Genomic DNA, 14589 nt, shown 5'->3' with positions numbered 1-14589 from the left:
CATGAGACAGGGCTACAGAGCTAGAAAGTTCATATTTTTACTATTTTGAGTAATATTCCTGGCTAACTTTTGAACCTCACAGGTGTGGATTTAAACTACTTAGTTCTGCCATAACATGCTATGCTGCAGATTTGGGGACAACCTCAGAGTAAGTAGACCTAAAGTCCTCTGGTGGCTAGAGAAGCTATTGCATCATTGTGGGGGGATATCTCAAATATGAACCAGATAGGAACTGAGGTGTTGAGTGGGCTGATGGTTTAACAAAAGACTCACTTGATAGGCAACTGAGATATTATTTTCTCATTAGACAAATAATAAAATAATATACTGCCTTTCTGTAGGCTTAAGGGAATCAGCATGTAAGCCAATTTATACAATTTGTTCGCAGAAGACCATCACTACAGTGACCTAAGCAATATCTCCAAGGCATACAGATGTCATTGATATGCTTCTGGAAAAGTCACATTACCTTGATAGGCTTCATTTCTAAAATAAGAAATTAGATGGTCTCGAAATTCCTTTTATTTGATTTGATGATTCTCACACCCTAAATATAAAATCAGTTTAATTATTTTATTGTCACATCTAATGTTACTAAATTAAAAGATAATTCAAAAAGAAACACTCTATGAAAAATAAAAAAGTGCTGTCAGTTCAATAATGTCTTAAAGTTATTTATCAATTTCTTTATTATCAGTCATTTAATCAACACTGGATATTTCACATTACAGGATATTTCACACAGCCAGGATCACCAAAAATCCCAATAGGGTAGAATGCTTGGTTGAATCTAATTAGGTAAAATTTAATAAAGACAAATATAAAAGTCTTTTATGTAGGTTCAAAAAATCACTTCACAAAGACAAGTCAGAAGAGGCAAGACTAGAAAGCAATTGGTTTGAAAAAAAGATCTGGGGATTTTGTTGAACTCTAATTAAATCAGTGGAGTCAGAAAGGCCTGAGTTCAAAATCTAATTCAGACAGTTAACCTCCATCAGCCTCAGTTTACTCATTGATAAAATGGTAACAATAATAATAACACTTACCTTTCTGGGTTGTTGTGAAAACCAAATGAGATATTTGTAAAGTACTCTGCCAACTTTAAAGCACTATAGAAATGCTTTCATATTAATATTAATTAATCAATATTCATTATTCATATGACAGTATAATCATATAATGTCCATTAATACTAATTTATTAACTAATATTCATGTTAGTTTGAATTAATTTGAAATCACCAAATGGCACAGCAGTAAAAAAGAAAAAAAATCAATCTTAGGCTGCATGAAAAGAAGCATAGTGTCCAGGATAAAAGTAGTCTTAGTCTTACCAGGTCAGATCACATCTAAAGTATTGTGTTCAGTCCTATGTCATACGTTTTAGTAATGACACTGGCAAACTGGAAAGCATGAAGAGGATAGCTAGAATGGAGAGAACCCTGGAGACCACACAATATGAAGACAGATTAAAGGCATAAGGAATATTTATCCTAGAGAAGAAAATTCTTAGGAAAACTTAAACCTACCTTTAAATATTGGAGGAACTGTTACGTGAAAAAAGGATTCAATTTGTTTTTGCTTGACCCTTTAGAGTAGAACAAGGGACAATGAATGGGAGTTACAGACAGGAAGATGTAGGTTTCTCCAAAAGCACACTGCCATTGGTATGGGGCTTGGGGTAAGAAACTTCCCAATAGTTAAAGTCATCTAAAAATTGAAGACTACCTCAAGAGGCAGTGGGTAGCTCTGCAAGTGAAGATCAGATGACTATTTGTCTGGAATGTTGTAAAAGGAGTCCCAAACAGGTATGGGTTGAACTAGGTCCCTTTCAGTTACAAATACTATATGACAATAAGACAGATACTTTTCCTTCTACTGTGCAAAGACAATATTTATGCAAAAATTCCCTAATGTATGAGCATGTGTCTTCCATCTGTTCTGCAGAGACTAGATTAAAACCACCCTAAGAAACATGCTATCTGTCTGGCATACATTTAAATTCCTATGTGATATTTACTACTTTATGAGATCTGTTATCTAACTTGAATTTCATTCATTCTTTCTTTTCCTTCATTAATCATTTTCTTCCTTTCTAAACTCTTTTTAAAATACCACAAACTTCCTTGTACTAAGATGCCCAAATTGAATATTAACATAGTGGATACTATGCTGGAAATTGCTGACAAATCAACAGGCTTGGTTTTAATAGCTTGTTGTCCCCCTGGGTCTTGTCTACTTTGGACACAGAACATAGACACATGATTTTGAAGAAATGCTACATTCCTCCCTTTTCCCATAAAACCTATTCAATCCAAACTGATTCTGATATATTGTAAATTTAGAATAAAAATATCTTGCACATTTGTCAATATTTAATATAAATGCTGATTAGTTTGGATTGAATTAGAACACCAAACTCCAGGAATACCAATAATTGAACAAAAAAAAAATGAAAGAAGATAACCAGAAGGAGATATCTCCACCAAGGAGATTCCAAGGTGTACAGTCCAAACATAATGTACAGAGGGTATAGAGTACCACAGATTTCCAGCTGGAAGGGACCATAGGTATCATCTAGTTTAAAATCTCTTATTTTATAGATGACTAAGTATAGCACTTAAGTGATCTTCCAAAGTCATATAAGCAGTAAATAGCAGAACTAGGTTTTGAACTCTGGTCCTCTAATTACAATTGCAGGTCAATGGTGAAAAGACCATTATTCCCATTTTAATATGAGGAAAGAGGATCAGTGATGTTAAACGATGTTGAGCAACACAGTTGGTCTGTGTAAAAGTTAGGACTTAAAACTATTCTTATGGGGGCGGCCAGGTCGCAAAGTGTGTAAGAGCACTGGCCCCAGAGTTGGGGATGACCTGGGATCGAATCCGGGCTCAGATACTTAGCACCACACCCAGAAATAACTGGCCATGTAACCTTGAGCAAGTTACTTAACCCCAATTGCTTTTAAAAAAAATGTTCTTATGATTCTAAAATCAGTGATATTTCCCTATCCCCTCCTGTAATAATTAAAGACTTTCTATAAACTAAAAATATATAAAGCTTGGAACATTTTACAAAAACCTTGCAAATGTGCTCTGTCATATTTAGAAAAATGGTTCCAGATTTTATTTGACTGAAACCAATCTAAATTTTTTCTGGTCCACATTCTGACGTGATACAAATGGATAGCCTGCCAGATTAGAGATCAAGGAGATTCAGGTTAGGAGGAATCAATGCCACTGAGGACACCTCAAAACATATGGGAGACTATAATATTAGAAGCCACTAAATACTGCCATGGAGAGCCCTCACTGAGCCAGGTTACACTACCTTACCTATCCCCTACTCCATCTAATGTGTTGTCAAAATACAAAGTAGTTCTTTCAATAGGAAGGCAGAAAGTAATGATTCTATGTTGTTTTGCATACCAGAAAGTACCTTATATCCCTGTGACAAAATTAGTTTAAAAAACTTGAGAAACAGAGTAACATAGTTGAAAAAGAGCTATCCTCAGGTTCAAGAAGACCTGTGTTCAAGTCCCATTCTGGATACATCCAGACTGTGTAACCCTAGTAAGTTACATATGATCTACTTTGAGCAGCTCTCCAAAATTATAAATTGCAGATAAGGTGCTGAACTGCGTGGGTAGATGGAGTTTCCTCATCTGAAAGTTCTTTATATCAATTATTTTTTTACATTCATTTTATTTTTAAGATATATTCTAAGAAAATAAGATATTACTCCATATGAAAAAAGTTTCAGGAACAGTTTATGTTAGAGTTAGCTTATAATATGTAAGCAAACTGCTCTAGTTGCTAATGGGATTTGTGTTAATTTAAGCCAGATTTCTGATGAGAGTAAACTCAGTCTTAAAATTAGAGAAAGGAAGAAAGAGCCAACAATTTAAAAGCAAGCAGGTAAAAATAAAACCATCTGATTTGGGGCAAAAAAAAGAGATTCATTAGAATATTCACACTACCAGGGGTGGTAATCTCTTTTTGTTTTTTCAACTGCATGATGGGAAAGGGAATGGAAGCTAATCAGAGGAGTTATGGCACAAATCTTTTAAGGAGCAGGAACATAGAAAGTTAAAACTAATACCATTGCCTTATATTACCTCTAATACTTTAAGCAGAGTGAACAAATTGCCTATGGATATGAAGCAGAGGAGCCACTGGCAGTTGAGAAGTCATACTGAGGATCACTAGATTCTAAACTGGCCTAAAGTCCAAAATCCATTGACTAGGGAGGACTTAATTACAGGACAGAATTCAAGATGAGTTATGAAATAGAATTTTAATCAAAATTTTAGGAAAAGACCAGGGTTAAGTTAAAAAGTGATTGAAACAATTAAGGGTTATTGAATAAGTTAACAATGCAAGTATTTAGTTCACTTAAAATGTTGCTTCTGGAAATAGGTTTTAATGATCCAAAGAGTTGTGATTTAGGGCACTACCCCTGGGATTGAACTTGGTGTTTGGAAACCCAGTTGTAGAGGATCTAGGATAGAGGTTATAGTTGCCATGAAAAAGAGTCCCAAATTCTCTATTCTAGAGCTATGTGAGACCATACTGTATTTTTATATCCCATTTTGGAAGGTATCACACTTATTTAATTTATTTTTCCCTCTGAAATACTCAGTGGACCTATTAGCATAGCTCATCAATTCAGGAGTTTCTGCTGATGATGCAGATCACAATCCATCCATGTCTTCTTACTCTGTGCAGCATTGGTCTATGTTCTCCCAACAGTTCAACACAGAGGTTCGACCAAATGTTTTAGAAGTCTCTCTCTTCTCATGTTCTCCTGTTATTTTAAAAGTACAGCACTATTATCCTTCACTCTTGTCACAAAATCATGTCATCTCTCTTCTCTTCTTATCAAACAATTACTTGACAATGTCTTTTAATCTTTTTCTTCTCTAGAGTTCCTCACTGGCAATATGTTGTCATATCACACCTTCTTTTCCCCTTACTCTTCTTCCTCCATTCTGCTCTGAATAATTACTCATTCTTAATTTTCTGGAAACAGTTGTAATCCAGGTCTTTTTGACTTATAGCAATACTTATGAAATGTCAATATTGGGAAGTTGGCTCTTTGATTTCATCGGAAGCCTATAGTATCTAAAGGAGTCTTGTAATTTTCTGAAGGCAACCTAGTCTTCTTCCCTTCTCCTCCTTAATTCTGGTATTTCCACTCTGATAACTTGTCCAAGTATACATCTGGCTATACAAGGTCTATGAAGCATCCACCCAAATGCACATTAAAATCAAGGTAATAGACATTCTTCTTCAACTTGGTATTCCCTTTGCTTTTCTGGAGTTTACTGTTTACCTTTATAGTACTATGCTTATAAACAGTGACTAACTTCAAAAAAGCTAGTAATTAAAATAAAATAAATACAAATCTGCGATTTTTATTGTTTAAGTTTTATATGTGTTTCTTTGTTTGTCTGTTTGTTTTTATATCACCTGAGACTGATCTTTGTCTGTGGAAGTCCAGACCTGAAAGAACCAGTCTACAGTTTATAGATGGTATGAGCAAGGGTGCCAAAATATCTATTCTAGAACTGTGAGACTCTATTCTATCTTTAAGTATATTTTCCTCTTCTCTCAACTTTACAGAATCATCTCTTATTAAAATAAATTAAAGGATGAAAAACATTTAACAAAACTCATCACCATATTAAAATAAATGGTCTGACAGTTGCCCAACAACTGCAAAGAAGCATGGGAAGGCTCCTTTTCCCATTTCTTCTCTGGACCAACCTTTGTCATTATAAATTTGTAGAATTAAGTTTTGATTGTTTTGTTGCTGGCCTTTCCATTTAAAATGTAATGAGTTTGTGGGTTATTTCAAAATCTGTATTTCCTCACACAATTTTTCCCTTTACATATTTCTATCCACCTATGTATCAAGAGAATAATCAAGAAAAAATGTTTCTTCCACCTCATTTCTTCCCCATTACTTCTTATTTCCTGCCAATTGTGGACTCACTAAATAGAATATACTTCGCCTTTCCCAGGATAGAGAAAGAATTAAATTAAAGGCACATTCATTTTCTGGCCACTTTCAGAAAGCAGATTAAGCCAGAGCAGCTGCTTCTTACTTCTTTCCATGCACAAAGATGGCTAACTCCCTCAAAAGGCTATGCATAAATGGCATGTTTGGGCATTTAGGCTTGCTTAAAGCAACACTGAAGTGTAAAAATTTGATCAGGGGAAACTTGGTAAGTTGATAGGGAGTTGGACCTTACTGTGGGTTACTGTCCATGTCTTCCTACAGAAAGTGTGCACATGCCTGTGTACCTCCATTAAGAGAACAGAAGAAGTCTCCTAGTTCCAGGAATTTAATCTATTTACAATTAATTGATGCTGAATGATTAAGTCCACGTGATTAGAAATGAATTGATTGGCTCTGGTTATTGTAAATAAAAGTCACCCCTTTGATCTGGGCCTATGAAATGGAGTCAGTAAGGCAGTCAGTTTTGGTTCTGATTTCTCCAGAAAAAAAAAAAAGCGTAATCTGAGAGTTTTGTCCTTTACGTGTGAGCATAGCCATTCCCTTTCTCCCTCCCCCACCTACTGGGACTAGTTACAATCACCCAGAGATCACTGTCTTGGGGAAGCAATGACAGAGCCTCTCAGCCAATCAGATGACAGCAACTGAGGTGATGGTAAAATATCAAGAGTCCCTTCATTCCAAGTTTCTGGTCCCAGTCATAGGGAAATACAATGAAGTTGTATATACTCTCAACCACAAGGCCCCAGAAGAAAGAAAATACATAGGCAATTGGTGGAAGTTAATGAACTTGAACTTTTTGGAGACCTGTTAAATACTTCTGGAACCCCCAGCCTTTTGGAGAAGGATCATGATTTCTTGGGCCAAGAATCAAGCATGTGGTTCTCTAGCTGGAGGAGTAGCAGGGCAATTACGTAAAAACAAACAAGAAGGCAAACAAACACCACTAGACTTTGTCCTCTGGTGCTATTAATAGAGAAGAGGATTATTGCTCTCTAACAATTCCAAATGCACTTCTTTTCTGAGAAGGGTAATAGTCTATCCATAGAGACATATATGGGGGCCTAGGGAAAGTGTGGGACTCATCAGAAGGTATGAAAGTGCCTCTCTAAAAACTCAAAGTTCACTTCCTTTTTGAAGACAGTTCAAACCTCACAGGGGTTCTATGAATCTAGGAAAACATTCAGGTCCCTGGCAGAAAGATGTAATTTGCTAGAGTCAGAGGAAATTAAAAAATAATGATTTATAGGCTACTCTAAGTCCTTTATGTATTTTCTTTTTCCCCTTGTGTAAAAAAAAAATGGCTACCCATTATACATTTTTACTTTTAGTGCTTACACAGTACCTGTGCAAAAAAATTTTAAGACTTAGAAATATGCTATATTTTGAATGGAAACAAAGTAAGTTAAAAAGATATGGCTTTAATGACAGCCTACATCAATTATCACCAAGATAAAAATCCCATCTGTGTAAACCCAGAATCTAGAGTAGCCACAGATTTCAGAAGAAGATTCCCCCACCCTATAGAAATATTAGCTCCACATTGTAATTCATTTGCCACTGATTACTGGCATTACCCATTCTTCTTCTAAATGTAGATTAGGACCGAAAGCATCATAAAAGTGGCTGAGGATGGTGATAGATTATCAGACCACAAATTAACACCACTTGAGAGTGAAAATATTAGGAGAGAAAAGTTAATATTTGTGTGAAGAAACATATCAAGCAATCAAAGATCAAAATAAGAATGGTAAATACCAGAAAGTATTCAATCAAGTTTTCTCAATCTCTTTTCTGTCTTTCTAGGACTCTGTTCTTTTTTTCTTGGCTATATAATAATAGCTGTCATTTCATAGTACTTTAAGATTTGTAAAGAACTTTACAAATATTATCTCAGAGTATCCTCACAAAAACTCCAAGAAGTAGGTATGTCATTATCCTATTCTATTGATGAGGAAACTGAGGCCGAAGAAATTAAGTAACTTACATAGGCTTAAATAGTATCTAAGACAAGACTGGAATCCAATTCTTCCAAACTCCAGGTCTAATGCTAAATTGGTTTCCTACTTTTTCTTTCTCTTTTTTTCTCTCCTCTCCTTACTCATCTTACATTTCTAGGACTCCACTCATTTTTTTTTGGACTTTACCAGATGTTCTCTATGAGTCTTTCCTCTTCAGGAGGGCTCTGCTATGACTCTGAACTTTCTTCCATTTTCTTTTCTTTGTAACTGTTAAGTCAGAATGTTAGAAAACCTTTGTCCATTGTCATCCCATGGTCTCTGTAGGAACAGAGCATTTAGCTTTGGTCTCTGATTCATAATTTCTCTTAGACAACTCAAAATATTGTATAAATACTTAATCTCAATAGAAGATCATAATAAAGTTCTCTTTTTAAGTCTAGAAGAGAGTATAGACAGTCTCATGACAGATTAAGGGTTCAAAAATGCATAACTTTTCTCAGTGTTCTACAGTTACAAATTATATATATATATATATATATAGGTATTCATCATCAGATTTTTCACTACATTGTAGATCTTGTGGCTCTTGAATTCAAATCTGAAGCTAACTTTTGTTTACAATGACACATGGGTGGCTTTTTGTCAGATCTCAGAAGTTGTATACATAAATGCCTTTTAATGTTTCTTTTAGTCCAGCAATTCCTTACATTCACCTGAATTATGGGTTGTTGTTGTTGTTTTTTTCACATTGCTAGCAAATGTTCTTTTTGCATTCATTGGGTTTCTCTCTCAGGAGAAAGAAAAAAAAATATCCTTCTCCACCCACCATCTCTTTAGTTTGTCAAATCTCTTTTTATTTCATGCCTTGTGCCTTAGACACACTCTAATTGGTCCTGGCTGAACCTTTGCTTCCTTGCTGGTCTCTGTCATGTGCTGAGTTATGAACAATAGTGAGAGAACTGTTGCCCAACTTTCTTCATTAATGACACATGTTTCTGGAGCACATAAGGAGACTGTGAAAAGATTCGAATTTCATAAAATATGGCCAAATTTAAGAGAAGGCACTCAAAGCCAAAAATGAGGAGAGATGCCTATAAGTAGTAAGCTACAGATGTTACTCTTTGTAGAACTTAGAGATATACTTGAAAGAAATAGGTATAATTTGTTTTGAAATGTCCATTCTGCAATTCCTCTACATTGGTGTCAGTTTAGTTCAAGTATAGTTTTACTCAGCTTATGTTAGACCATTTACAAGCAAACTATTTGTTTCTGAGTGAGTATTGATTTGTGGATGAAATAATTGAAAGAAGTGATGAGATTAAAACATACAACCAAGACAAGGAATAATATGCATTAAATATATCTGATTCATGCATTTTCCTAAAGCTACCAAAAGTAAAATTTCTATGTTACTCCATGTTAAGGTACAGTAGCAAGGTGAATAAAGAGAGGGCAGGTCTGGAAAGCAGGAAGACTTGGGTTCCAGTCCTGTACCTGACCTGGGAAAATACACAAGCTTTTCATAACTAGAAGTTACAGGAGCTGCTAATTTGCCTCAAGGGAGGGAGTTTCTACTTTAGGAGTTCCCTGAATGGAAGAAATAGAAGAGGAAAGAGGAGGAGGAAGAGAAGGGATGGGGGAGAGGGGAGGAGGAGAAGGAGAATGAAATAACTTTCTTAATAACTTTTCTTAAAAGTTCTGCTTTTAAATTCTGATGCCATATAAATAGGTCATTGGGTCCCTCCAAACAAAGGAAATTGAGAGAGGCTCTGGGAAGGCTAATTATAAATATGATTCTCCACTGTGTAGTTTAAGTTAATATCTTTCCTGGGCTAGCAGCCTGAGACATGTATGAAGCCTGCCAACCCTTCCATCAATTTTAATTCAGGCAGAGGATGGAACTGGGACCTATTGCTGTTTGTCTTCCTTATTAGAATGTGAGTTCCCTGAGAAAAGGGACATCCCCAGTGGTTTGCACATGGTAAGCACTTAACAAGTGCTTTATTCATTCACTCACAAAGTCTGACCTGTCATGGAAGAAAGAAGCACCAGCTATGTATTTAAAGAGGTCCCAGGCCTTCATTCACAACTGGACTGTTTGCCCAGCAGAAAGCTAACCTGAGGGAACTCCATGAGGACTCTACGAAGGAAGAAACTCTCCATGACTCCACATTTCCTTATTCATTATATCCTTCTCATCTCCATGAACTCTGCAGTCCAGTTATATGACCTATTTGCTGTCCTTTACCCATGACAGTTTCTCTACTATCTCAGGGTCTTTTCATTCACTATCCCCCGTGTCTGGAAGTTTCATCATCTTTAAAGGCACTTCCTCCTCACTACCACCTCTAGATCCCTCCTTCAGACAAATTCAACGAGAATAAGGTTGTCCCATTGCCTTTCACCTTACTGCTCTTCCCCTCCATTGTAACAGTTTTCTCTTGCCTCTTTTATACAAGATAATTTACCTAAGAGAATTCCTCCAAAATTCATTTTGACCCCCTCCTACCGGTTAAGGCCTTAACTGACTGTCCTCTTTACCTCCTTGCTGCTCATAACTTCTATTACCTCAAATTTCTTTGCATATATTTTGCACCTACTTATATGGGTACAAACCATTTCCCCAGATAGAATGTAAGCTCCTTTAGGAAGGACATTTTCATTTTTGTCATTATCTCAGCACTTAGCAGCATGTCTCACAAATGGTGGCACTGATACTTTCCTATGTGAGCAGTTTGTTTACTGAAAGAGGCAGAAAATAAAGTGTTTTAAAAATGAATATTTTTTAAAGGATTCAATCAAATTGTAAACCTATCATCTTCCCCCATGAAGTAGTTCCATTCTTGACTCCTTTTGGTTGTCAATATCATTGTTCTTACAATTTTCCAAAACAAACAAAAAAATCATTTGTCTTGACCTCCCCATATCTATTTATTCACAAATTCCTGTTGAATTATTTTGATAATATCTCTTGAGTCCATCTCCTTCGTTTTAATCTTAGTTTTGTTTTATTGTTCAGTCATTCACTCATGTTCATGACCCCACTTACCATAGCAAGCCCGGCCTTTCTATGCTCCATTATCTCTCAAAGTCTGTTCAAATCCATGTTCGTTGTTTCCAAGATTGTATCTACACCTCAACTATCCCCTTTCCTTTTGCCTTCAATCTTTCCCAGTAAGAGAGTCTTTTCTAATAAGTCCTATCTCCTCATTAGGTGGCCAGAGTATTTAAGCTTCAGCTTCAGTATCTGAACTTGCAGTAAAATCCCTGAATTATTTTTTTTAAGTAATGATTGATTTGAACTCCTTGCTGTTCAAAGGACCCCTCTCCAGCACTATAATTCAAAAGCATTGATTCTGTGGCACTCACCTTTCATTCTAGTCTAGCTCTCACAGTCATAAATTGCTACTGGAAAAAACACAGCTTTGACTATATGGACCTTTGTCAGCTAGGTGACATCTCTGCTTTTAGTATGCTGTCCAAATTTGCCATAGCTTTCTGTCCAAGGAGCAAGCATCTTTTAAACTCATGTCTGTGGTTGCTGTCTACAATGACCTTTGCACCCAAGAATATAAAATCTGACATTGTTTCCATTTCTTCTCCCTCTATTTGCCAGGAAGTGATGGAATCAGCTGTCAAGATCCTGGTTTTCCTGTTGTTGCTGTTTTATGTTAAACTTCAATCCAACTTCTACTCTCTCCTCTTTCACTCCCCTTATTTTTCTTATTTTTCTTCACTTTCTGCCTTCAGAGTAGTAGCATCTGCATATCTGAGACTGTTCATATTTCTCCTGTCAACCTTAATTCCAACTTTTGATTCATCCAGCCTGGCATTTTATATGACATATTATGCATAAAATTAAATAAATAAGGTGACAATATACAGCCGTGTTGTACTCCTTTCCCAGCGTATACATGTGAATGTGTGTTTGTGTGTTTTATGGGGAGGTGCAATGAAGATACCAATTCAGCTATAGCATAGAGCTCATGTGGGGAATGCTTACAACAGGAGTTCTCAACATGGGATCCACAGACCCTTCCCCAAAGGTTGGTGGGTAGATTTCAGGGAGTCTATGAACTTAGATGGGAAGAAATACATATTTATTTTCACTAACCTCTAACACCAATTTAGCATTTTCTTCAATTATTTAAAAACATTATTCTTAGAAGAAGACCTTAGGTTTCACCAGGCTGCCAAAGGGGTCTATGACACACACACACACACACACACAAATGGTTAAGAACCCCTGGAACCAAAGGTAATGCTGAAGAAGTGTATGGGGGACAAGCTATCGAGAGCTTTGATTGCCATAAAAAAGTTTGAAACATTTAGCTGGTAAGGTCCTACTCAGATGTCATCAATGAAGCCTTTCTGAAAACTCCACCCAGTATTGACCTCTTCCACTTCTGAATTCCTATTACATTTTAGCTTGAATGATTTGGGGAAACTTTATTGAGAAAGTGGAAGTCAGTTCGGTCAAGAAAAATGTGTATATCTATATTATTCCTTAGTCAATTAATGATAAGCAATACTTATATTGTTGTGTATGTTTCTGGAAGGCAGGAACAGTTCCATAAATATTCATGCAGACACAACATATATATTATAGATAGATTTAGTAGTCATGGCTTATTAGTGTGGTGTAGTGAAAAAGTGACTGGTTTTAGAGTCAGAGAATCTGAATTCAAATCTTGCCTTTGCCATTCTCTGTAACATATGTGACCCTGAGCAAATTACTTAGCTCTCTGGGCTTCCATGTCTTTGTCTATAAAATGAGGAGTTATAGGTTTCTAATATATATTTCAACTCTATACCTGTGATTTTTGCTGGTTTTTATATTTCCATGGCTAACATTTGGTTGATGAATAATAAAACATATACAAGGTGTTTTGAACTTGAACATTTTTCTGGTAGTCAATAGGTGATAGTCAATAAAGAATTATTAAGTACCTATGGTATGCAAGGCACTATGCTTAAAGCTAGGAATACAACGAAAGACAAAAGACAGACCCTGCCCCCAAAGAGCTCAGAATCCAAAGGAAGGAAGATAGTACATAAAAAGAAGCTATAAAGTGGAGGAGAAAGTGTATTTGGCATGGGGCATGTTGAATTCCTGGATGAATGCTTGGGAAATGTTTGGTTGGAGGGGTTGAAAATGACGATGAAATGAAGCAATTTCTCCCCATCCTTTACTCCTTTCCAGATGCCTAGAAACATACTCAGGTTTTCCTCATTCTTAAACAGAAACAACAAAAGGAAACACAAGCAATTACCTTCCCTTGACCCCCAACTATCATCCTATACATCTTATTCTTTTCATTGCTAAACTGATAGAAATTCTGAACTCATAGCCTACATTTCCTTTCTGTTTACACATTTCTGAAACCCTTGCAGCCTGAACTTTGATTCCACAGATCTGCAAATTCGTCTGTCAGAAATCACCAATTACATCAACACTTAATCCATTGAATTTTTCCTCAGCCCTTATTTTCTTTGCCCTCTCTAAAACCCTAGAAACAAATTGCCATAAACTTCTTCATTATATTTCCCCCCTCTCTGATATTGGTATACTTTTCTCTCTTGATTATTCTTCTACTGTTGAACTACTCCTCAATCTCCTTGAGTGGTCCATAATTTATCTCTTCAGCATGGATATTCCTAAAAGAGCTATTCGTGACTCTATTATGATCTTCCTCTTTATTCTTCCACTCGCTGATCTTTCCCATTCCAAACTCACCAAATATTACCTCCAGCCCTAATCTCATGGTAGACCTCCAGTCCCACAGCTACAGCTATCTAGACATTGGACAGCTCCACCATGACTCTCCAGGCAGAAAGTATGCTCAAAATATGCTCCATGCTCAAATTTCCCTAGAATACTTTGGTTTGGCCTTACTTTGTCCATATTTACTCACTAATACCTTACCTCACAGAACCTCTTGTTTTCCTTCACCCTGTAGAATGTAAACTTCAGGGAAGTGATCATATAATTTTATCTTTTTTTTTTTTGCATTTTTATTTGGAGGGGGGAAGGCAGGGCAATTGGGGCTAAGTGACTTTCCCAAGGTCACATGGCTAGTAAGTGTTAAGGGTCTGAGGCTGCATTTGAACTCAGGTCCTCCTGACTCTGGAGTCAGTGCTCTATTCACTGAGCCACCTAGCTGCCCCTATAATTTTATCTTTACATGCCTAGAATCTAGCAGAGAACTTTTCATATTGTGCATGTGTTTTTCCAGTCTTAGGATTTCATCAGTATAGAGAACTTCTAGTGAAAACTTCATCTACAGATGTAGGTAAGCAAATCATCCTGCCTCTAGCCTACCTTTCATGATTCCTTATACCTCCTTGCCTCTATGCATTCTTCATTCTAGCCAAATGACCTATTTACTGTCCTTTATCCATGACAATTTGTCAGCTACCTGTGTACCCTGGAGCTGTAATTAATTTCCTCTAGAATCCCTAGCCTCCATCTGAGAATGCTCTATTATTACATATTTACCAATTCCCTTTTCCCCCTGTTGCTAGTGACTCATATTTCCTAAACACACATTAGTCCCTTTGACTAAACATACACTCAAACACACACAGACACACACTCACGCACA

Source organism: Petaurus breviceps, unplaced genomic scaffold (genome assembly GCF_028583685.1).
Source record: "Petaurus breviceps papuanus isolate PSGF00001 unplaced genomic scaffold, PetGlider_PUasm1.0 188, whole genome shotgun sequence".
Lineage (NCBI taxonomy): Eukaryota > Metazoa > Chordata > Mammalia > Diprotodontia > Petauridae > Petaurus > Petaurus breviceps.
This window is presented reverse-complemented; position numbering follows the sequence as displayed.